At 42.2% G+C, this 25,045-nt stretch overlaps 1 protein-coding gene, 1 long non-coding RNA gene and 1 pseudogene across 3 annotated transcripts in view; 2 read left to right on the top strand and 1 right to left on the bottom strand.

The window, feature by feature from the left end:
- Dyrk2 (dual-specificity tyrosine-(Y)-phosphorylation regulated kinase 2) overlaps positions 1 to 18,531 on the bottom strand; it is a 33,644-nt gene extending 15,113 nt beyond the window's left edge. The window contains exon 1 of the mRNA XM_011243552.2: positions 18,397 to 18,531. The gene's annotated coding sequence lies outside the window, so the exon portion shown is untranslated. The remainder of the gene's footprint in view (positions 1 to 18,396) is intronic.
- On the top strand, positions 1,063 to 11,627 carry Gm40777. Of its 2 annotated transcripts, none has more exons than XR_872090.1 (3): positions 1,063 to 2,396; positions 8,603 to 8,729; positions 10,372 to 11,627. It is a non-coding gene; the product is annotated as a predicted gene, 40777 (long non-coding RNA). The 2 variants fall into 2 exon arrangements; XR_872092.1 differs by having other exon boundaries at positions 2,380 to 2,396; positions 8,607 to 8,729.
- Positions 12,627 to 22,890, top strand: Gm26976 (annotated as a pseudogene).
- Positions 22,891 to 25,045: the final 2,155 nt, after the last annotated feature.

Below are 25,045 nucleotides of genomic sequence, written 5' to 3' on the forward strand. Positions count from 1 at the left end.
CAATATTAATAATCGGCTCATGCCATGACCTAAATTGCCCCTAGCAAGAAATCCCTCCCTGCGCTTATCGCCTGCAAACTCACTCGGGAAGGCTGGAGTAGCATTCAGAATTAACCAACAGAAAGGGGATACTAAGGAGCAGCTACATGGCTACAATGTATCTGAGATCCTCGGAGTGGTCTCGCTATTGCTATGCTCGCAGCCTGTGCGCTTTCAAGAAAATTCAGGCAGTTTTCCCCCTTACTCTTTCTAAACAATTATCTCCTTCCCATCTTATTTTTTGAATACTCCATACGACTGATGTTTGAAAAGAATACTGTTCTTAAATATCAATTCCAGTATCAACTTATTTCAAATACCATTGCTTCAAAATTAAATAAATAATAAGAAAAATCATAAATAAGAATACTAATAGTACAGGTACATTCTAGCTCTGTTTCCAAATTAATAATATTAATAGAATAAAAATAAGGGAAAATGAACACTTTTTTTACAAAGAAAATTATTTGCTTTAATTAAAGAAAAGGGTATGTGTCTCATTTAGTGAACTTTAGATAAAATACCTTTTACTCTATGACAATTTCATAATGCAAACTATATATTGATCATATCTACCCCCAACTCTCTCTGCCCACTCCCCTCTCCCACACCCTATCCCAACTCTCTCTCATGACCCCACCCCCAGCCTCCAGCAACTGCCAACATCTTTCTCCCCTTCCCCTCCCCCCTCCCCCCTCCTCCCCCTCCTTCTTGACCTTTTCATTGTGCTTTGGTTTTCTAGAGCCCACTGGGTCTAACTAGCTCTGTCAGGTTGCTGACTGTTTGGTTTCATCTTGCAATGGTGACATGGCTCCTGTGAGTTCTTGTGTGCAATGGCTATGTCATGTCCTGAAGGTAGTGTCTGTTCCCTCTCCCTGTTCTGTCTTTCAAACCCAGGGTTTGGAAGATGGAAGATCACAGCTCTCTGTCTCTCTCTGTCTCTCTGTCTCTGTCTCTCTCTGTCTCTGTCTCTGTCTCTCTCTGTGTCTCTCTCTCTCTCTCTCTCTCTCTGACTCTCCTCTGTCTCTGTCCCTCTCTGACTCTCTGTCTCTCTAACACATACACAAATGCACACGTGCGTGTACATTTCAATTCTCATTGAACTAAATAAACACTATGAGATATTAGAAACCATGTAAATGTGAGACATGGTCTAAGTTTTCAAGGAGCGCCTAAAACAGACAAGAAAAGTCACCTTTAACAAACACATGGATTACAAACTAAAGACATTCCCTGTCTCTCAAACCCACTCTCTACTCTTCCACCCACTCCCTACTGCAGGAGCCTGAGACAGCAGCAACTGTTCTCTTGCCCACTGGTTACCAGTAGATTGGATAAGCAAACACTACTAGGCAGAGATCGAAAGGCCCGAGGACAATGAAGTCAGCCTCTATCGCTGGCTCTTCCTAAGACATTCCACCACAAGTTAGTAGTCATCTTCCATGAGATTTCTTCCACATGCTAGGCATGGAACCCAAGGCCTCATATAGGTCCAGCTAGAGTGTTACCACTAAGCTACATCCCAGCCTGGATGTGCCTGTGACTGAAGATATCAGCTCCTGTTGGACAGGCCTCTTCCATAGATGTCCATTTTCCCTCAGAGTTTTGGAATCCATCCCATCCTCCTGTCCCCTGAAGCCCAGTGGTAGCAAGGATTTCCTGCTATCACCATCTTCAGGGCTCTTGATTTCTCTTTATCAGTTTGTCCAACCCTATCTTCTGCGGCGAATCCTTCAATTAAGCTGCACAATGTTTTGTTACACCATGTTCTGTCTGATACTGAGAGTGACTCATACAGTTCCTGGTTTGGGATTTTTTTTTCTCAGCTTTATGAGGGTGCAAAAGTAATATGAATTCAATGGAAACTGAACTTTGAACTCTTTTTTTTCTTAAAAAATATTTTCCCAGGATGGTGATATGAGGAGTCATTTTCTCAGCAGAATGTGTGACAGCACTGAGCCACAGCTCCAAAGAAGCCATGAGATCTCAAGAGGCAACCACGGATAACTCTACAAGGCTCAGCTAGGCTGAGTTATTGGGGGTGTCCTAGATTAGTTAACCTTAATGTGTCTTTTGACGTAACCTATATTTTCAGTTTAAGAGGGGTTTATCTGACTTTGTCCTCATAGTAAATCAAAAACACCCCTCTAAGTACTCTATTGTGTAGATCATAGAGGCTAAATACCAGATAACTACAAAGGACTAGAGAACCAGGGTTCATTGGAAGAGCCACAGCAGATTCCTCGAGGAGGGGAATTGCATCTTGACTTCAGAAAATGGGCAGACGGGCTTTCCATGAGCAAAGGAGAGCACATTCGAAGTAGAAGAAACAGCGTAGTCGATGGAGAGAAGTCCAGGTAAGGATAACAGACAAGAGATACTCTGGGCGTGAGTCAGCTTCCCACTGGCAGAGACCACAGGACAACTAACTTACAAGGAGGTGTCTCAGTTAGGGTTTTACTGCTGTGAAGAGGCACCGTGACCAAGGCAACTCTTATAAAGGACAACATTTAATTATGGCTGGCTTACGGGTTCAGAGGTTCAGTCCATTATTATCATGGTGAGAACATAGCAGCATCCAGGCAGGCACAGTGTTGGAGGAGCTGAGAGTTCTAACTCTTGTTCTAAAGGCATCTAGAAGACTAACTTCCAAGCAGTTAGGATGAGGATCCTAAAGCCCGTGCCCACAATGACACACTTCCTGCAACAAGGCTCTACCTAGTCCAACAAGGTCACACCTCCTAATAGTGCCACTCTCTGGGCCAAGAATATTCAAACCACCCCAGAAGGCAAGGTTGATTTCTTCAGTTTTGGGTATTTCAATCCCTGATCGATGGCCCTGTAACTTTAGGGCTTGTGAGAAAGGGCAGCATTGTGTCAGCATCTCATGGTAGAGCAAGACTGCCCTGTCACCATCAGTAATGAAAGGAGCAGCAGCAGAAGGAGCAGCTGGAATCTCCAGTTTTCCTTCAGGGAACTCCCCAATGGAGTGAGGACCTCCCACATGGTTCAACCTGGTAAGAGCTGCCACTGGTTTCTAACAATTTTTGAGAGTGCTGTGTGGGAGGAGACAAAGCCTGCAACATGGACAGGACCATTGGGAGTGCATTTAAGTTCCAAACTATAAAGCCAGGAATGAAAGGGCATGTCTTTAATTCCAGCTGTGGAGAAGCAGAGGTAGATGGAGCTCTATGAGTTCAGGGCCAGCCTGGTCTACACTCTGAATTTCAGGATCGCCAAGGCTACATGGTGAGGCTGTTTCAATAAACAGAACAAACAAAGACCACACACACCACAATCATAAAAGATCTGAACTATAGCACCCCTAAACTGAACAATGACCTAAAAAAAGAGATACCGAGTCATAGGGTACAAGGTTTCCAGGTTGAGCACGATAAAAGCTGGTAAGAGGATATAATACATGACGTAGGTGATGTAACACATGGTCAGAGGCCACTGGAGGGTTCTGAGCACTGGGCTGACTAAAGGAAAATGTAGAGCACAGATTATGCGTTAGTTTTACTGCAGCAGCCTGGACCAAAAGCATTAGTCCGGAGACCATTTTCAGGGAGAGCCAAGGGTGGTACCCAAGCCAGTGCCACTTATTTTCATACTTTCTCTTGATTCCAAAAGACTCACCCACACATGGAAGCAAGGAGAAGTCTGAAGAGGCAGGGTGATTTTTATTTTGTTTTGTTGTGTTTCTGATACCATTTGCTTTGAGAACTGACATACTTCAGAAGGCTGTCTAAGTAAGAGTTTTGACATGGTCAGGTGACAAGAGATAAAACTGCAAGGTAGCAAGCTACAATATTGGACAGTGACTCTGGCTCAGAGGCAGAAGGACTCTCTGGCCTGGGTTTGACACCAACAAAGAAAAGAGAAGAAAGAAGGAGAGAGGAGAGGAGGGGAGGGGAGGGGAGGGGAGGGGAGGGGAGGGGAGGGGAGAGGAGAGGAGAGGAGAGGAGAGGAGAGGAGAGGAGAGGAGAGGAGAGGAGAGGAGAGGAGAGGAGAGAAGAGAAGAGAAGAGAAGAGAAGAGAAGAGAAGAGAAGAGAAGAGAAGAGAAGAGAAGAGAAGAGAAGAAGAGAAAAAGGTTTAGAATATAAATTTCCCTGGTAATTGCATCCTTCCCGAGTATCCTGGCCATAGACCTAACAGGATGAAACATTACAACAGGAAGATGTTACAAAAGAGGGAGAAATTGAGTTCCTTGGAGCCTTTCTAGATTCCTGACTCACGGAGAGAAAGGATTGATGTACTGCCTTCTGACTGACTTTATATCTAAAATTTTTAATTTTAAACTAAGGAGTTAATGCCATTAAAAGAATATGTGAAAAATTAAGACTTCCATCTACCATCTTGTTGTTAAAAGAGCTAAAGGAAAGGCAGGATGGAGAAGATGCAGGAAGGGTAAACAGTCTTAGAACAATCCTGACTCCCTGGAAGCCCTGGACCCCAGAGCCCCTTAGGGGATGTGACACGTCCTTGGGTTCTCCAACTCCAGGCTTGTAAGGCTACAAACAGGACACAGGAAACTCCGGGTCACTGTACCGCTCCTCACCAGGGGTATGACCCAAAACTGACAAAATGTCCCTAGGTCTAAGGGCCTCTTAGACTACATAGATGGAAGGAAATGCTACAAAGACCTAAGGCATCAGGGCTTTTTCAGAGTGCTCTCAAGAAATACACAATAATTTATTCATATATGACACTTTGTATCAGTTGCTTTGGGGTCGCTATGACAAAATACCTGACAGAAACAACTTGAGGAGAAAAAAATTATTTTGACTGATAGATTCAGAGGGTTTCAGTCCAAGAAGAAATGATGGAGCAACTTAGGTCCTGGTGACAGAGGCATGTGGTGGAAGATACTCACATCATGATGGACTAGGAAATATACATCAAGTCAGGAATCAGGGGCTGGGTATTTTATATATATGTGTGTGTGTGTGTGTGTGTGTGTGTGTGTGTGTGTGTATACATATACATGTAAAATGTAATATATAATATATATTATATACACATATATTATATTATATTGTATTATATTATATTACATATTAATACATATTATATATATATAATATATGTATAAATGTATTATATACAATGTTCTTCAGATATATAATATATCCTCCATAGTTTTGCTTGTAAGCATGGACTTTTTTACCTGGCTTGTTTGTTCTCAGAAATAACTACCCTTGAGACTTAATATTTTATGAAGAAATGTGTAGGCTAAAAGCTTAGGCTTGTTCCCTGACTAGCTCATAACTAAATTATCCATTTATTATTTTCTAAGTTCTGTCAGATGCCTTGTTACCTCTCTGCAGTTTCGTGTGACCCTCTCCTTCAGTGTTGGGGCAATCTCTCATGCCTATTTCTCAGAAGCTGATATCTCTCTGCCAAATATCCCATGGGCCATAGGCTTTTTATTGATAGGTGATGCTTCCATACACTGCACAAGAGATTCTTTCTACATCTTCCTTTAATGACTTAACTTTTAGCTAGGTTTCCAATACCAATATCAAAACCAACACCAAAACCAGAACCAAAACTAAACAAAAAGCATCAATAAGAAGGTCCAAGTTTTTAAACCATGAACCTGTGGAGGAAGGGGGGTTATGTGACTGCTTTCGTCAAGAAAGCTCCTTAACCAGAAAAGCAAACAACTCAAAGTAGCTTCAGGAAGTTCCTGAAACTGACCAGATTCACTAGGCCCCTCCCTGCGACAGTGAGTAATAAAAGTTGAGAGTCCCTTCAGACTGAAGAGAGATAATCTGCAAAGATGTAATAATCTAGGACCATCTATGTTCACTTGATATCAAGGGATATCAAGTGATACTAAGTCATATGTATTGTTACCCTCTCTATATGCTAGGTTCTGTCCTGTACGTCAGAAATAGGTTGTATTCCTTAAGCTTCATAGGAAGGATGTGAGGAAGATGATATCTTAGGAGTTGGCTCCCAAATTTCCTAATAGCACATGACATTGGTTGGTCGAGTTTGTGATGTTTTGACTTTGAGGGGGTGGTTCCTATGATTCCCCCAAAATAGATGCTGATAAAAAAAAAAAAAACTGCTAGATCTACAGACACATGTGTGATCGTATGTATATGCTTGGTCCAGGGAGTGGCACTATTAGGAAGTGTGGCCTTGTTGGAGTAGGTGTGTCACTGTGGACATGGACTATAATATCCTAGCCATAGCTGCTTGGAAGTCTGTCTTCCACTAGCTGCCTTCAGAAGAAGATGTAGAACTCTTAACTATGCCTGCCTGGATGCTGCTATGCTTCCCACTTGATGATAATAAGACTCAACTTCTGATCTGAAAGCCAGCCCCAATTAAAAGTTGTTCTTTATTAAGACTTGCCTTGGTCATGGTGTCTGTTAACAGCAGTAAAACCCTAACTAAGACAACGGGCAAATATGAATATATATTATAATATATATGTATATATATATATATATACACACAAACATTAAATAATGAAACAAATTTAAAGCAAATATAATGAAACATAAATGTATTGTTTCCTATGATCTTATCATAGAAAAAATTTCCCCTATGCTTGAACCAAATGGAGAAGAGGTCTCTACTACACTAGAAATAAGTGTTCTCCACCAACATGGCCTTTGCACAGAGTAATCTCGATATCAGAGTCCTGGAGAATTGATTTTAATGAAAGCATACATCTATCCATACGAACATTCTCCTCCAAGTTAAAGACTTAATTGACAGTGTTCTGGAGTATTTGTAATCAGTAGCTAAAAACAAAAACTCAGCCTTGGGGAGGGGGGGATAAAAACAAAAACAAATCTGTGTGCTCAATTAGTTGGTCAGGAGCAAGATAAATTACCTGTAGTGACTGAATAATTTGAGCAATTTGAGATACATGCAAATATGTGTGTGTATGTACATTAATATAATTAATATAATGTTCATATATGTCTCTATACACATATATATTTGAATATAGGCACACACACACACATAATAGACCTAGATAAGTCTTCAAACTCTCCTAGTATTTCTTTGATCAGTCAAAATTTATTTGAAATATCATTACAGACAATGCATGCAATGCTTGTCAGTCATCTTTCAGAAGTGATGTTATAGACATCCATTGCTCATAAGTATCATTCTCAGAGGTGGGTTTGAGGCACAGAAACTGAAGCAAGCACCCTGAGCCAAAGGACCCCCATTATCATCTCCAACTGCCAGAAATACTAGAAATTAGCCAACAAATAACGGACCACCAATAGGCAGAAAACATCAGAAATGAAGAAAGGAGTAAGAGGGAGTTTGCCGAGTGAGCACTTCTTTGGGGGGGAGGAAGGGTGATCTTTCTTAGGATTTAGAGGTTGAAAAGATAAAGCCGGCTCTGAAGAACCACGCTTTAAGAGAACAGATGGGAGAGACATCATCCATGGGTACTCAACAGAAGGAAGAGCAAGAATATCGGCCTATGTGGAGAGCAAGGTTAAAAGGAAGTAGGAGCTTTATAGAAATGAATGTAAGGATGATGAAGTGCCAGGTAAGGTCGGTCAAGCATGCAACAAAGGTAAAAAAAAACAAAAACAAAAACAAAAAAAAAACCAAAAAACAAAAACAAAAACAAAAAAAAAACACAAAAAAACAAAAAACAACAAAAAACAAAAACAAAAACAAAAAACCCAGAGCATAGAAATGTGATTCGGATTTTGCGATGCAGCTACTTTCTTATCATACATGTTGGGTGCCTGGAGCTTTCTCTTCTCCTTCCCTGGCTGGCAGTCAGTGTCCACTTTCTCACTAAGGATGTGGCTGGCTGTCTTCTCTTCCCTCAGTACTTGATTACCCTTCCTTTTTTGTCTACTTAACCCACAGCGAGGCATGAGCCCACCCAACCTGTCATGCAATGCAGGCTGGAGGGAAGAATTCCACCCTTGTTTTCTTCGTGACTTACTTGCTGGGCTCTGGACGAAGTGTTTTGCCTGATCCACCCCTTGTGTTTTCACAACCAACCAATGAGGCAGACATATCATTATCCCGACTTTAGAGACAAGGGCTCGCAGATTGAATGGGATGGGTGGCTTGCTAGTAATTGGCGGCGAGTGCGTTTGAATTTGGGGGAAACCTGATGAAGCACATACTTCCCCACAGAGCACTGGTTGCTTGTTATCCAGGTGCCGCGGGGCGGAGAGACTGGCAGGCTCCTGTCTTCTGCTCTCTGCCTGCAAATTTTCATCTGACTTAGCAGCACCAAGTGCCACCTTCATCCTTCCCTAATGGCTGAGAAGCAAGAAGTTAGAGTCCCTTTAAAGAAAGTCCTGGGCAGTCCTGAGACACTGGTGCCCAGGCCAAGTGTATCAAGGTCAAATCCTCTCCGTGTGCCGGTTTGCATGGTTCTGCTTTCTCGTGTGTTCTCCCTTAGCCGGGCCAGAATTGCCACGTGGTCTATTGTGTCAGTCAGGGTTCTCTGACAGAACCGATAGGACCGTTTAATATACACTCAAAGGGGGGTTATTAGAGTGGCTTACAGGCTATGGTCAGAATGGTCTAACAATGGCTGTCTCTTGGCAGAAAGGCTCCATCGGTTGTCCAGTTGCCCAGTCCACAAGACTGAATGCCTCAGCACTTCCTCTCCGCTGCAGCTCGGGGAAGTCCTAGAGAGATGACAGTCTTCAGTCTACATTAGAATATCAGGGAGGTAGGTTCTAATGCCAACAAAAGGGATCTCTCAGGAACACGACAGATGAACTTGCCGGTCAGAGTTAGGGCAAGCAAGCAAAGAGCAAAGGCTTCCTTGTTCCATGTCGTTTTATGTGGGCTGCCATTGTAAGGTGTGGCCCAGATGTAGGGTCAGTCTTCAAACTATCTGGATTTCTCGTCATTCTCCCAACTCAAATAATCCAACCACGACAAATCTCTCACAAGTATGCCCAGCTGCTTCAGTTTTAGTTAATCCCAAGTGTGGGCAAGGGGACCCCCAAGGTCAGTTATCATAACAATCCGGACAATGTATGAAAAAGTGAAGTTAACCCCAGAGACTTGATGTAAATACTTTATGGAATGTGAAAGCAAGTGTAGAATTGGTCACTTCCTATACGGTTAATCCAAGCATCTTCAGAAAAGTGCATTGGAATGTTGGGGAATAATGGAAATTGCTAGCAAAAAAAAGTACTAATGGCCAAGAATCTAGGGCAAGTTTTGAATGTTTGAAATAAACATTCGAAACATTAGGTGAGCTCTCTCTTCTTGAAACATAAACAGCTGACATAAACTTGGGATGAGATCATTTCTAGATCTAAAAAAGCTGTTATGAATCCCATTGTATGACTAAATAGAAAAATGCAATTATTTCACAAATATAAAGTAGCACAATGGCCTTCTAAGACAAAATGCTCTCTAATTGAAAAGATAATAGAAAAGAGAGGCATTGGGTCGCCTCTTAAGAAAGAAAGAAAAAATGTAAGTCAGAGGTCTCCAGGAAGCAAATGGGCAGCAAAAAGTGTCTGAAGGAAGTGTTTCTAAGAGTAAGTCATGGGGAAACACTAATACCCTGCAGCCTAGAACGCACCAAAGAAATCCATGGGGCTGCGTATGGCTGGACGCAACATCAGCACCTTTCCAGGACATGGTGGAAGAAAGGAAGGAATTTCAAAAATCTAAATAAATGCAGCTGGTACAGCAACGTCCATGTACTGAGTGCAGGCACATTTCTAATGGAAGACTTGTTCGTGTCTACTTGATGTAAATCATAGCACATGGACCTCATGGCCGAAGTACCACTGTGACTCAGCTGTGGACTAATTATGTCCATTCCCTGTTTCTCAGCTTCTCCCTCTTGGTTCCTAGCTCCTAAAATATCATCTTCCTCACAGCCTTCCTATGAAGCTTAAGGAATGCAATCTATTTCTGAGGCACAGGACAGAACCTAGCATATAGAGAGGGCACAATACATATGACTTAGTATCACTTGATAACACTCTGGGCAAACATAGATGCTCCTAGATTTTTCCATCTTAGACTTAACAAACCAAGAGCAGTAGAAAGATGCCAGTAAAATATGCACCCATAATTACAACAAGGACAAATAAATTATTTTAAAACCAGGACATTAAAGCATTGTGGCCTTTCAATTCTTGAATTTGAAATGTCAGCTGATAGTACAGACAACAGTCTGGCATGAAAGTCACAATTCCACTTGATGTTGCAATCATTTAAACTAATATTTATTATTGAAGACAGGTGCCTCACCCTGTAATAGGCTTAGCAAAATCCTTCTTACCAAGCCTGTCAGCCCATTCAGGAGATGGATGTGGAACCCCACTTTGTCCTGTCTCTTGCAGCTTCCTCTACGTGCTCATCAGTAAGAGTGAAGGCTCTGTCTAAGGAAGATGGTGGATGGCATCCCAGCACCTGCACTTCATCACCCGACTGTGGCAGCTTCTGCTATTATATGTAACCTTGCGTTTTTAACTGTAGGGAAAAAGAAGTCACTTGCCCACCTAACATGCCAGCTATTGGAATTGTAAGAACTAACCCCACTCAGGCATCCCTTCTCTCAGTTATTTCAAAAGTAAAGCAGGAAGAAAGAAGAACCTGCCTTCCAACTGTATAGATACATGCAGCGTGTGGAAATGAAGCCACTCCAGGGCAAACGACCCCCAAGAGTTCTCCGGAAGATGGAATTCTTCCCAATTTTGTGTGTGTGTGTGTGTGTGTGTTTTCCTGTGATAAAACATCTTGATAAAAGCAACTTAGGGGCTAAGGAATTTAGTTGGTTCACAGTTCATTTATAGTTTATTCTTGTGGGGAAGTCAGGACACCTGAGGCATATATTACATCCATAGTCAAGACCACAGAGCAAGGAGTTTACGAATGCACCAGAGTGCTCAGCTTGCTCTCTCCATGCTCACAGAGTCCACCATTTCCTGTCTAGAGGACTGTCCCACTGGGATCAATCTATGCAGAATAATCCCTCACAGACACGTGCATAACTAACCTAGTCTAGACAATCCACATTAGGACTTCTTAGATTACACCTAGATTGTATTGAGTTGACAATGAGCGCTAGTTCCTCTAGGGTCATGAACTAGGTTCCAGCCACCTATTGGGAAGGAAAAAGGTAATGTGCCCCACAAAGTCTACTCCATCATCTTGGGTTCCTTTCTTTCAGTGAAGATTTCCAGAAAAAAAGGGGGGATGAAAAAATGACTTACTGGGGGAAATATGAAAAACACCCAGGATCATAATAAAAATCCTTTCCACCATGGGTTGAATCCAGTCAGAGCCTGTCCTTTTTCTTCCACCTCTTGCGATTTCTGAAACATCGTTTGAAGAAACATTTCATGACGGTCTTTCAAAATGTCAACCTATTTTGGAGTCGGCAAAGCCGACTTTCCTTTGTTCCGTGTTGTTAACGCAGAGCTATAATCTGAGAAGTTTTTACACAGAAACAATAAGAAAGCTGACAACTTTCATTTTAAGAAATCTTGAAAAGGTGGGGAATTATGTATATTGTATTATTAGTATGCTTTTACTCCTGTATATGTGAATATTAGCACTTCATACGTAAATAGAAACTTCAGGTCATAAGTAAAATGCACGGTCTCTCCTATGCAGGAAAAAAGGTCGTCAAAGCCATGAGGGGATTTAAAAGATCCACTCAGTCAATAATTAAAACAGTTTGCGTGTAGCTGGCAAATTTAGAAAGTGAAAGTTAAAAGCCATCAATCAATAGCATTCTGCAGATATGTTTTGTTTGGCTTTTACATGGGACTTTTTGAAAATGTGAACGCGAGTCCAGCCTTTTAAAATTAGACTTCATGTAAATACACATGTTTCTGGTTGTTCTAGAAACAACACAAAATCAGACTGCATTAGCCTTCCTTCCATCTTTCACAATAGTGGCATACAAGCCTTCCTATCCCCACCTCCACCCTGGGCCCTGCAGAATACCACAGCCCCTACCACTTCCTGTTATTGTACGTGCGCCTTTGCTTTTGGTGGTACCTACTTCTACAGCATGCCGGTAACCTCTACATGAGTTTTTTAATTAATGGAATTTCCTCACCACTGCCTTTCCACAGATAGGAACGCATCTCCCCGCTCCCCGCTCTTTCCTTTCTTTGTTTATTTGGGTATTTATTTACACCGAGACTGCTCAGACTGGTCTTGTTTATAAATAAAAATCTGGAACAAGAAGTATCGTTTTGCCTCGCAGTTAGTTGTGGAGACTCTGAAATCATGGCTTGTTTGAGATCTACCTGAGGTGACCTGGCGTAGCCACTGCAGACAGCTCTATGGGGATTCATCATATACTGTAAAAGCATACATTGTTTCCTTACAGTTACCATCTTGCTTTGTCTGGAAGTTGTTAAGGTCTTGAAGTTTCTGTAGACATTCACGAGCACGTTTTGAATAGGGCAGAAATCCCCATGTCTCCCTACTGTGGAAGGGCCCAGGGGAAGAATACATTTAGGACACCGATGACTCTTGAAATAGCCTGCTTATTCAGTAGTGCTGCATACTAGTTTGTATCTGAACATATCGTGGCCAGCATTAAATGCCAGACTTCTACCCTTCCAAAGTATTTCCCCTAATGTGCTTCCTGTCTCGGCGTAGGGAACTTCCGGTGTTCCGGTCAGCCAGGCCGTGTGCCTTGAAGCAGTTCAGCTAGTTTTATTTGTCAACTTTTATCACAACCTAGAATCATCTTGAAAAAGGGAAGCTCAACCGAGGAATTCCCAGATTTCAGTGGCCTGGGACCGTGTCTGTGACAGGTTGTCTTGGTTGTGGTTCATGAGGGAAAATCCAGGCTGCCATGCATCTAGGCTATATAGGGAAGTTAGCGAAGCGTGAGCCGGAGACAACTGTTTCTGCCTCAGTTACTGCTCGGGATCCTGTTGTCACTTCCTTCAGAGATGACCCATGACCTGGAAGTGTAAGCCAAATAAAACCCTTTCCTCCCCAGGTTACTTCCGGCCAGACTGTTTTATCGCAGCCACGGGAAATTGAGTAGAATGTGGTTGTTTATTCTCCTCTTGCTCTTATCCGTCCATCCCATCATCTACAAAACCTAATAACCTCACACTAAAAGAATTCTACCAACCACTCACTTCTCTTTATGGCTAATATCGCCATAATTAAAGGCAACGCTACAGCTCAACCGCATCATGAGAAATATCTTCTTACGTAGTCTCCATTGCTCCTTTTATTCCCAACATGGCTACCATGAGGATCCCTTCCAGATGACCTTTCAGGTGTTCCCTTCAGATGTCCCTTTTGGACAAACCTGTTGCACCACTTCTCAAAATCTAATGCCTCTTCAGTAGCCAGAGTCAAAGGCAAAGTTCTTGGTGTAACTAAAAGCTCCTAAGTGATTCTCACCCTCCCTCCTCATCTTGTGAGGTAAGCACCTCCCTTGTACACTTCAGCACCACAGACCTGTTGTTGCCTCTCAAGCATTCCACACCCAGGGCTGAGAAGGAGGTGCAATGGGTATAAGTGTGAAGGAAGATCAGAACCCGACATTCATAAGATAGCTAGTGTGGCAGTCTTGCTTATACTCCAGCCCTGGGGAGGAGGGTACAAAGAGAAGGAAGGGGGCGGGGCAAGGGAGATCTCTGAGGCTCACCAGTGAGCCTAGCCAAAGGCACAAATGGTAGGTTCAGTTACAGAAAGACCATCTCAAAATTTAACTTGGGGAGTCATAGAGGAAGATGCTCAAAGTTGACCTCTGGCTTCCACATGCACAGAAATTGGGGGGGGGGGCACATGTGTATATACATGCATGTACATGATACACACACATAAACACTATGCCATACTCATTTCGCACCCAGAGCCATATTTGTATCAGCTCTTTTGCCTAGAATGTTCTTCCTTTAAAAAGCCCTCACCTCTTTCAAGTCTTTGGTACATGTTGTTGGTTGGCTGGAGTCAACCCTAGTCCACTGAAGATCCATTGAAGATAGTATGCATCCTAGCATGCACACACACACATATGCACACATGTATGCACACATGTATACATACATATATAAATACACACATATAGACATATATATACACATATACATACATACACATGTACACATACAGACACACATATACACTCATATATACACATGCACACATATACATTCACACATGTATACACACACATACAGACACATATGTACACATGTACATACATACATACACACATGTATACACACATACACATGCACATGTACATACACACACACACACACACACACACACACACCTTTTTTGTGCTCTCACCATCTGGCATGACACACATCTTTGCTCAGTTGTTTTCTCTTTGTTTCCTTCTTCTAGAACACACATTCTGAGAACAGGAGCTTTCCTTGTGTGTGTGTGTGTGTGTGTGTGTGTGTGTGTGTGTGTGTGTGTGTGTGTGTGTGTGTTTTTAACCTGCTGTTTTTTAGTGCCCAGAATAGCTCATGGGAATGAAAGTTTCCTAATAAATATTCAATGGATAAATTATGTAGAAATGACATTATTTAATTTCTTTAAATATTTAAATTATTTAAATAAAATCTGTAAGGAAAAATGTATGCGTCCAATCCTGAGTACATTTATACAATCTTCTGAAGTATAGCAGCCAAAATAAAAATGTTTATTTCTCATGTTCTTTTGACATGACCCACAATTTTCTAGTTTTCCAAAGCTAAGTGCCTTTGCTCGGTCCCAAGCATGTGGAACGTCTACAGGTGAATAAAGAAAAGTTTGTACTTTGAATTATGCCATAAGATCCTCGGCCTGATACCTCAGAGGCTGCACATTCCGGTCAGCTGCATAAGGGAGCCTCCAGCATCTCTAAAAGGCTCCTCCTGGGCCCCTGTAGAGCTGTGGGTGGCTCTCAGTCTGGGTCTGTGGATTCAGTACCATCACTTGCAAGCTTGCTTTTAACATCATCCCAGAAATGTGCTACAGCTCTTGGGCCTACATTATTTAAATGTACCTTACATCTTCTGAAGCAGAAAAAATTCAAATTGTAAAAAAAGAAAAGAAAAAGAAAAAAGAAAAGAAATTACACCTGAAAAGTGTATTCAATTAGGGTACTTACAAAATTTTATTTAAAGACAAAGCGTTCGGCAGGAGACATAAGGTAGTGAAATTTAATTATTTTATATTAAAGCCTATCTCTAGTACCATCAAAAGCACTGTTGTAATCAGAGTTCATAAAATAAGTAACTATATTCCAGTGCTTCTACACCTTCCCAACGCTGCTGCCTTTAGTACAGTTCCTTGAGTTGTCATGACCCCAACCATAAAATAATTTTCACTGCTACTTCATAAATTGCAATTTTGCTAGTTGTTAATTTTAACGTAAATATCTGATATCCAGAATATCTGATATGTGACCCCTATGAAAGGGTTGTTGGACCACCAAAAGGGCTGTGACCCACAGGTTGAGAAACACTTCTATAAAATTTAACTCTAGTTATTTTGGGTTCTGAGACAAGAGGATCACAAGTTTAGGGCCTACTTGGCTCCAGAGAATGTTCAAGGTCAGCGTAGGCAACTCACAACCTTGCCACATAACATGATTTTTAAAATGTAAAGGACTGGAAGAAATAGCTCAGGGAAAGAGCACTTGCAAGCTATGCAGAGCTATAGTCCATTCTCCAGTAAAAAGGGTTAATTTTTTTTTATATAAAAGCACTGTTGTGAACTTGATATTTAAACAGATGAATCCACTCAAAAATGCAAAGCTCGAACCCCAAGTGTGATGGTTTGTATATGCTCAGCCCAGGGAATGGCACTCTTAGAAGGTGTGGCCCTGTTGGAATAGGTGTGTCACTGTGGGCATGGGCTTTAAGACCCTAGTCCTAGCTGCCTGGAAGCCGGTATTCTGCTAGCAGGCTTCAGATGAAAATATAGAACTCTCAGCTCCTCCTGCACCATGTCTGCCTGGATGCTGCCATGCTTCCCACCTTGATGGTAATTGACTGAACCTCTGAACCTCTAAGCCAGCCCCAGTTAAATGCTGTTAAAAGTTACCTTGGTCATGGGGTCTGTTCACAGCAGTAAAACCCTAACTAAGATACCAAACAGAATTAATTCCTACTGAAATGTCTTTTTTCCTACTTACAGTCCCCAGAGGTGGTTAACTTATCGTGTAACATTAGAAAGATGGCATCAGGGGACAGAGGGTGTAGTGCCCCAGAATTTCCCTTTTATTAGAGCTAGGAAACTCTAATGAGATCACTTCACATAGGAAGGGGCTGGAGATGGCTGCTGTCCACGTAGCTGCTGCCCTACTTAGGCAGCAAAGGCTGGGGGCTTAAGAAAGACTACGGTTTCTCCTGTTCATGGATTCTAGCCACACATAAGTTGCCTCTGCCACAGGCTTATGATTCAACAACAGTGTCTCTGCACTTTAAGTCATAAGTGAAGTTTTTGCCTTCTTACTGGGATTTTTGAATATTTTCTTACCATCCAATATAAAAATATTGAAATTAACTTTGGGGGAAATAAACCTCTCTGAAGTACTTCTTACTCTCATGCTTGAAAAATAAGTTAGCAATATAGTTTTGAAAATTCATAGCCTTATGGTTACATTTTTCCTCAAGGTAGGAAGGGTTAGCATTTTAATTATGCTAAGGGGTCACTGAATTACTTAGGTTGAAAACATACCTTTGGAATTAGAGGAAGCTCTGCTCTGCTATGCAAATCTGGCTATTTCAGGGTTTCTATGGCTTCCTGTTGCTCTCAGGATAAAGTCCAAATTCCTTAGTATGGTTTTTGAATAAGTTTGGCCTCAACAGACTCATGTGTTTGAATATGCTTGACCCATGGTGGGGATGGCACTATTAGGAGATGTGGCCTTGTTAGAATAGGTGTGGTCTTGTTGGAGTAAGTATGTCACCGAGTAGGTGGGCTTTAATATCGCCTATGCTCATCTACCCAGTACCGAGCATACTCTCCTCATGGCTGTCTGTGGAAGACAATCTCCTGCTGCCTTCAGATCAAGATGGAGAACTCAGCTCCTTTTCCAGCACCATGTCTGCCTGCACACTGCAATGCTTCCCACCATGATGATAACGGACTGGACCCCTGAAACTGTAAGCCAGCCTCCAATTAAATGTTGTCCTTATAAGAATTGCCTTGGTCATGGTGCCCCTTCAGAGCAGTGAAACCCTAAGACACTTAGCATACATCAACAGTAGACAGGAGCTACATTGTACCAGATCTTGAAATGTGCTAACTCTTTACAGAACGCTGTCTGTGTGCTTTCCTCATGCCTTCCAGCCTCTTTCCTCTTCCTTCAAGTCTCAACTTTGGGCTCTCAGTAGCCACCCCACCCCCACCCGGCACCCCACAGCACTCCCTCTTACAAGATGATCATTACGTATTGTAATAGACAACATTTTCTAGAGAACCGGGATCTATAGACTATTTGTCTAGACACATAAAAAGATATTTATAGTGGAGGATTCACTTGTGTGATTACGGAACTAAGAAGCACCATGACGTGTCATCTGCAATGGGGATGCTAGGAACCGTTCCAGCAAAAGGAAAGAGGCCTGAGAACTGGGGCAGAGGGCAGAAGGGTGGCTGGTGGTATCCTTCCTAGTCTTGGTTCAGGGATCTAACGTTACAAGTACCAATGCGTGTGGATGCCATGGCTCAAACAGAAAAACAAACAAAAATACAAACAAGCCAAGATGCTTTCTCTGCAAATTTTTTGCTCTTGCCCTTAAGAGTAAAAATGGTACCCATGCACACAAGGAAGAGCCCAACACACCCCAGACACATGCCACGAACACATCCTGAAATGACGTTCTGTTGACAAGCTGTGCATCCCTCAACCCCGTCGTGTACATTAGAATTAACACTGTAAATTCATCCCCTGTCAATGTGGCACCCATGTTTATGTACTTACACATACACAAGCCCCACATAAAGACAATAACAAGACCACAATGTCGTCTAACACCATATAAACCTACTTCGTCTAACCAAAACTACACTAATCCATTTCCCAGGAAAGAAAGGGGGAGTCTTAGAATCACATTGACTCTTTCCGGAGGACCAAGAATATAAACACTCTGATTCTAAACAAGCAATATTCCAAAATTTAAATGAGGTCAAAGTGTCTGAAGAAGCCACACAGCGAGGGAAGATGAGAAAAAGAAAAAAGAAAACAAAGATTATTTGTTCTGAATCTATATACAGAAACATATTCAGAATAAAATGAGGAAATACACGTGACAATTATAGCCCTGGTGTTTGTAGCTTGTTACATGGTAATTAGCTGGCATTTACAGCGATCTCATACTGTGCACCCTGTATTCCCTTTGCCTTTAGAAGTGCCTGATCTAGATAGGGTTCGTTACCTGGTCAGGATGACCAAATCTCCATTTCTGAGAGTCTGGGACACTCGTAGGCCTACTTGCATTAGATCACAGTTTTCCAATGGTCTCACGGTGAATGGTGATCATAGATGGTCCCATCAGGTGTTGCCTGTATTCCAGACAGAAATTCACTGTGGGGTCCTAGTCAGGTTGGATACCACAGTGATGTCATAATTGCCTTCTTGACCTGTTGATTCAGAGCAATGAGGAGGTCAAAGTGGCAACAGCCATAACCCAGAGCAGTGGGATTGTTGATGTGCCTCCTGTAGGAACTGTCTCTCCCTCTGGGATGGAGAGTTTGGTCTAGCAGACTGTAAATAGGAATAGGAAACACTATTTTGCTCTTTAGTTTCTGAGAGTAGTTGGAAATCATGGTTGATCTCTGTATGAGTCCTGGCTATCAGAGACACTGCAGTGTGCCTTGGCTACTTGTCTAGGACATAGTCTAGAGATTCTTACTCCAGCCCTGGAAGATATTAAAATCTAGCTGAGTCTGAGACTTTAAGAGCCCATTCTACCATTCTGGTGGGTTAGTTCTACTGGGTCAGACCTGTGAATTCCATGGGCATGAGTCCTTTGTCATGAAATGAATTCCAGAAGGGATATGTCTTGGAGTGCTGTGCTACTGCATAAGGCATTCTGTCCACCCACTATGAATAGATGTTTCAAAAAGCATTACCAATAGAGAAGATAAATTTATGTATAGACTCTATATACCATGGATACTATGGTAGGAATAAGAGGAGTGAGACTACAGGGATTGAGCTACCCTATGCCATTCACTTGCATTGTTGAGCTCTGGTTGTGTAATGGCTATTCCTGGTAACTTGACTACATCTGGAATGAACTACAATCCAGAAATGGAGGGCTCACCTGCAATCCAGATCTTGAGGCAGGAAGACACAGGCTTCTGACGCGGATCTTGACATGGAGATAGTGGCCATGAAAATCTTAGGCTCAAGCATGGTAGTACATGCTTTCAATCCCAGGATATTGAGGCAAGCAGATCTTTGAGTTCAAGGCCAGCCTGGGACAGAGCAAGTTCCAAATCCAGACATGGTGGTCCGCACCCATAACCTGGGCCACACCTTCTGCTGGAGGCCTATATAAGGACGGTGGAAGAAGAAAGACTCACTCTTCTTTGACTGCCTTCACTTACTTGCCAGCACATGTGTTGGAACTGACTTCTTCAGGATTCCAGCTTATACAAAGACCCGCTGAAACAACTAGCCTCATGGGACTGGGCAACTACTAGTTTTGGACTTCCCATTCATACAGCTGCCCATTGTAATTATCTTATTATATAGAGACATTCCATAAGTTCTGTGACTCTAGAGAGCCCTGACTCACACAGTTTGCATACACAGCACTTCAATGTGATCCTGGACTGTTTCTCCACACATCTAATTTTAAGGCTGGATAACTTGGGTAATACCACATTCCTGGTAGACAATTTAAGACACACATTCACCTGGTAGCCAATGGCCATGGCCAGTCTCTACTAAAGACCCATAGCAAGGAAAAAGCTATTTCTCAAAGGACTAGTTATCTTTAGTTGATGACAAGCACTGTGCTTCAGGATCCTAAAGGCCTCAATCGAATCACCTGTGAGGATTCCCAGAATTTCTGAACAGCACTCTATTGACCCTTCAAATGCCACAATATTGCTGATTGTCCAAAGGCAAAGCAGCTTACAAAGTAGCCACACAACCTATTGCTGCTCCTTCTTGTTATTTGGACTCCAATCAAATCAATTGTAAATGGGCCAAAATGATTCACCCCAATGAGGAATATATTGCTTCAAAAATTTAAATGTGTCTCTTTGGTATTCTACACATTTCCAGCTGCAGACCAGAACATTTACAACAAATTAACCTCCACCTTAGAAGGTATTTGTCTATATCACATGCCACTGGGACCCTAGAAATTTCACACAAGTAAAAGGTTGCGACATTCTATCTGTCCCTAGGCCTAACTACTTATACTGGTAGAGAAGGCTCATCAGAACTGAGAGTTTCAATGTCCCCAGTTCTATCAAGAGCCTTCCCAAAGACTAACCATTGCCCATTTGATGGCAGACAGGCTGTAAGGCTGGGAGCTCAGTTTCTGTTGTACTTCAGTCAGTTGCCCAGTGAGGTTAGGCATTTGATTTTCAGAAACTTCATCCCTGTGGTTACAGAAGATAAGGGACTCCTATGGGCACACATAGAATCTATCAGGTCATTCTTGGATCACAAGAGTGGGAATTTGAATCCTGGACATTATCCTGTTTGTTTGTCTTCCCCCACCTACCCACTACACACACACAACTAGCTCTAGCAATATCAGACATTGTTACATCAGTGCCCTTATATTTATTAATTTTCCAAGACATGTCTGCAAGTATCATAGTCAGAAACACCTAAATTCTTGCCCCCAGAAAGCACTGATGAAGAGCAGTGAGTACATACATTTTATGTATTTCTTTAAACAGTCATGCCAGTGGGCATCAGTGCTCTGTTTACTGCTAGAAAGCATCATTAACATCTTTAATTTGAATAAAATTGAAAGTCGGTTCTAAAAACCACAAAAAATTCAGAATGCTCCTCTTTAAAATGGTGTCCTTCGACTGTCCCCAAATCTGTATTAATTACCATTTATTAATTCATATTCTATAGAACAGATAGAAGACAGACAGACAAATGATAGATAGACAGATATCAATGGATTAATAATCTATGATGGGTCCATAAAAGTCCCTGAATTACAGAGTTCCAAGTTTTTATGGGCTGTTGAACACATGGAAGTATTAAGAAGATAGTCTGCAAAGAGAAGGCAAAAATCACTAAGCCCTTCACACATCATGTTCTGTAGACATCTTTGACTGTTTCTCTTTATCTTTTGCAAAGATAAACATAAGTAAAATATTTCTTAGAGTTAGTGAGCCATCCAGCAGGAGTTTAAGATCATGGGGACTTCCCCATGATATATAAGCAGCTAGCCAGAGGCACTGGGTCACAATCTTGAACATGATTGGCATTTGAAGTGGAAGGAAGTCTCACAGGGACTGAATGAGAAATCTACAGGGTCCATAGTTACTTCAATTAGTGTCAGCATTAAATTGAACTCCCCCTATTGGTGTCCACTGAAAAATCACTGGTAGGTGAACGGGGCACAATTCACTGAATAGATGTAGTCTGCATGAGAATCCAAGAAGAGAGAGAGGAAGTTTCAATGCATTGTTTATTCTTGTGTCTTAGAAAGAATAATGTCCAAGTTGCAATGTTAAATAGGGCAGTCAGGTAGACTTTACTGAAAGGGTGGCCATTGGATACTTTGCCCCGTGTGTGTTTTAGTAGAAGGACATACAGGCCATTAGAACAACTAAAGCAAAGGTCAGGTCCTCTCAGGTATAGCCCAGAGGCCATCCTGCCAGAAGCCAGGGAGTGAGGACTGAGGGAGTGAACAGGGGAGATGGCAGAGAGGAGCGAATTCAGGAAGATTGGAAGAGATAACCTCTCACCCAGAGGAACCCAGAGCTAGACCTGAGCAGGAGAGTAACAAGGTCCAGCTAAGATTTGAATAGAAAACCACAACCTGGTGAACAAATTCTATTTTAGGAAACAGGAAGATAATCTTCCTGAGTTGCCAGTTTCCTTCCTCACATCCCTTGGACAGTGTGTGTGTGTGTGTGTGTGTGTGTGTGTGTGTGTGTGTGTGTGTTCTATACCAAAGGAAACTGCATCCTATAATGTCTGAAATGTATCTAGTGTTTTTAACCAAGAAGTGTCTTGGTACATAGAAACTATGTGGTCCACATGTTGCAGGATGACTCCACCCACTGCAAGTTCAATGGCACAGTCAAGGCTGAGAATTGAAAGCTTCCCATCATTAGGAAGCTCATCACCATCTTCCACCTATGACATCGTGGAAGGGCTCATGGCCCATGCCATCACTGCTACCCAGAAGACAGTAGATGATCCCTCTGGGAAGCTATAGTATGACCCTGCTAACATCAAATGGCTGGAGCAGAGTATGTCATGGAGTCTACTGGTGTCTTCACCACCATGGAAAATGCCAAGGCCCACTTAAAAAATAAGGCCATCATCTCTGCCCCATCTGCCAATGCCCCCCATGTTTGTGAAGGGTATGAATCATGAGAACTGTGACTACTCACTTCAGATTGCCAACTGCTTAGCCTCCCTGGCCAAGGTCATCCATGACAGCTTTGGCATCATGGAAGGGCTCATGACTATGGTCCATGCCATCACTGCCACCCAGAAGACTGTGGATGGCCCCTCTGGGAAGCTGTAGTGTGATGACTGTGGGGCTGCCCAGAACATCCTCCCTGCATCCACTGGTTCTGCCAAGGCTGTGGACAAGGTCATCCCAGAGCGGAACAGGAAGCTCACTGACATGATCTTCCATGTTCCTTCCCCCAATGTGTCTGGTTGTGCATCTGACATTCTGCCTGGAGAACGCTGTCAAGTACAATGATATCAAGAAGGTAATAAAGGCATCCAAGGGCCCACTAAAGAGCATCCTGGTCTTCACTGAGGACCAGGTTGTCTCCTGAAACTTTAACAGTGATACCCACTCTTCCACATTTGATGCTAGGGCTGGCATTGTTCTCAATGACAACTTTGTAAAGCTCATTTCCTGGTATGATAATGTTGCTACAGCAACAAGGTGGTGGACCTCATGACATTGAGAATCTCCCTGATAGTTTCCATCCAAGACCCACAGAATAATACCAGTGTCCTTGCAACCCCTACTCTCTTGAATACCAGTAACAAAGCTCACTGTACCCTCCCCCCCGCCCCCGCAAAAAAATGTTAGTGCACTTTGTTGTGTGGGAACATGAAGGAAGTGTGTCTCCTCAACTCTTACCAGATTTTATCAAATAAAAAAGGAACTTGTAAAGCGATGGGAACTGGTTCTAGAAGAGCTTTGTCATCAACCAAAAGAGAAAGACATTCTCAAGCAATTTCAAGAGTAAGCTAGGGAAATGTTTTATGCTAAGACCATTACAAATGGCTAATGGTGCTGATAAAATATGTTTTAACTGCATGGGTGATCAAGGAAATGCAAAGCAACCGTGAGGTGTTGGAAATTAATTTTGAGGAAGAAACACAAAGAAAAAAGGAAAGAGGATGTTTGGAAAAGAGTACTGGGAGTGCATGAGACAGAGTCTCAGTATCCTTGGGAGCGGGGACTCTGCCACCATGCTGCTGATGTGGGTTTTGGTGCAGGATGAGCAGAGCGAAGTGATGGTGAGGACCTAAGAAAAGATCCTGCATCCTGGCCTCATATTTTCACATTGAGAAAAATTTACTTAGGAAATGATGTACACGGAAATGTAATTTCAGAGTTAATCAGCTACCTAACTAGAGACAGGGAATTGTAAAGCTGGTCTCCAACTTCAGGGCTCAAGAAATCCTCCTGCCTCAGGCTCCCAAATAGTTGTGATTTCAGACATGGGATATTACCACCGTACCTGAGAATATAAACATCATCATTATCACACTATTATTATTCCTCTTTTTTTTTGGTTTTTAGAGACAGGGTTTCTCTGTGTAGCCCTGGCTGTCCTAGAACTCACTCTGTAGACCAGGTTGGCCTCGAACTCAGAAATCCACCTGCCTCTGCCTCTCAAGTGCTGGGATTAAAAGTGTGTGCCACCACCGCCCGGCTTCCTTTTTTTTAGGACCAGATTTCTGTGTGTAATAGTCATGGCTGTCCTAGAACTCAGTCTGTAAACCAGGCTGATTTTGAACTCACAGAGAGATCCATCCACCTGCCTCTGCCTCCCAAATGTTGGGAACAAATGTGTGTGCCACCACACCTGGCTCATCATCATTGTTTTAAATAAAAAGAAATATCTCAATATAAGAAAGGCCAATTGTTTTAAATTGACATTAAACAGTAGTTGTGATAGTAATATTACACAAAAATAATGATATGGGAAAATATTGATGACATAAAGATTCCTTTGATGCAGAATGAAACAGGTCCAGAGGCCTCATCTTAAGTAACACATATACATATGTGTGACAGAAATAAAGCCAGGCAGACAGGGAGTTGGGTGGTAATGATGGTTAGTTTTAAATGGCAAGATCATGGGGAAACTCTCTGGCACTGACTGCCAGATATTTACCTTTACCAAATCATTGACCAAACTGACTTCACAGGTAGGCTAAGTCTTAAAAGTGGTGGTTTGAGGAATAAGCAACACCAGTTCTTTGAGCACAAGTCAACAAGGAACGTGGAAGAATCTAAATCAAATGTGCCAGCAAGCTGCCTTGCTAGGAAGTGAGGAAGACCATGATGTGAATTTGCAACCCTTCATGGAGTCACCTGGATCTTATACCCTGGAGACAAAGGAAGGACAGAGCCCCGCCCCAATTTTATCTTCCATTCTTCTGGTTATCTTGTTCAAGATATCCTGCCCTAATGTCAAGCTTAATACGAATGAATGAATGAATGAATGAATGAATGAATAAAACATTTTTTTGCCCTTAAGTAAGTTTTTAATCTCGTCAAGGCAAGCAGTTTAACCTCAGTACTAGGGAGTAGATTATATTGGCTATTTGAAGAATGGTGAGTGCTTTCTTTCTTTCCTTTCCTTTTTTTCTATTTCTTTTCATTAAGT

Source organism: Mus musculus, chromosome 10, assembly GCF_000001635.26.
Source record: "Mus musculus strain C57BL/6J chromosome 10, GRCm38.p6 C57BL/6J".
Lineage (NCBI taxonomy): Eukaryota > Metazoa > Chordata > Mammalia > Rodentia > Muridae > Mus > Mus musculus.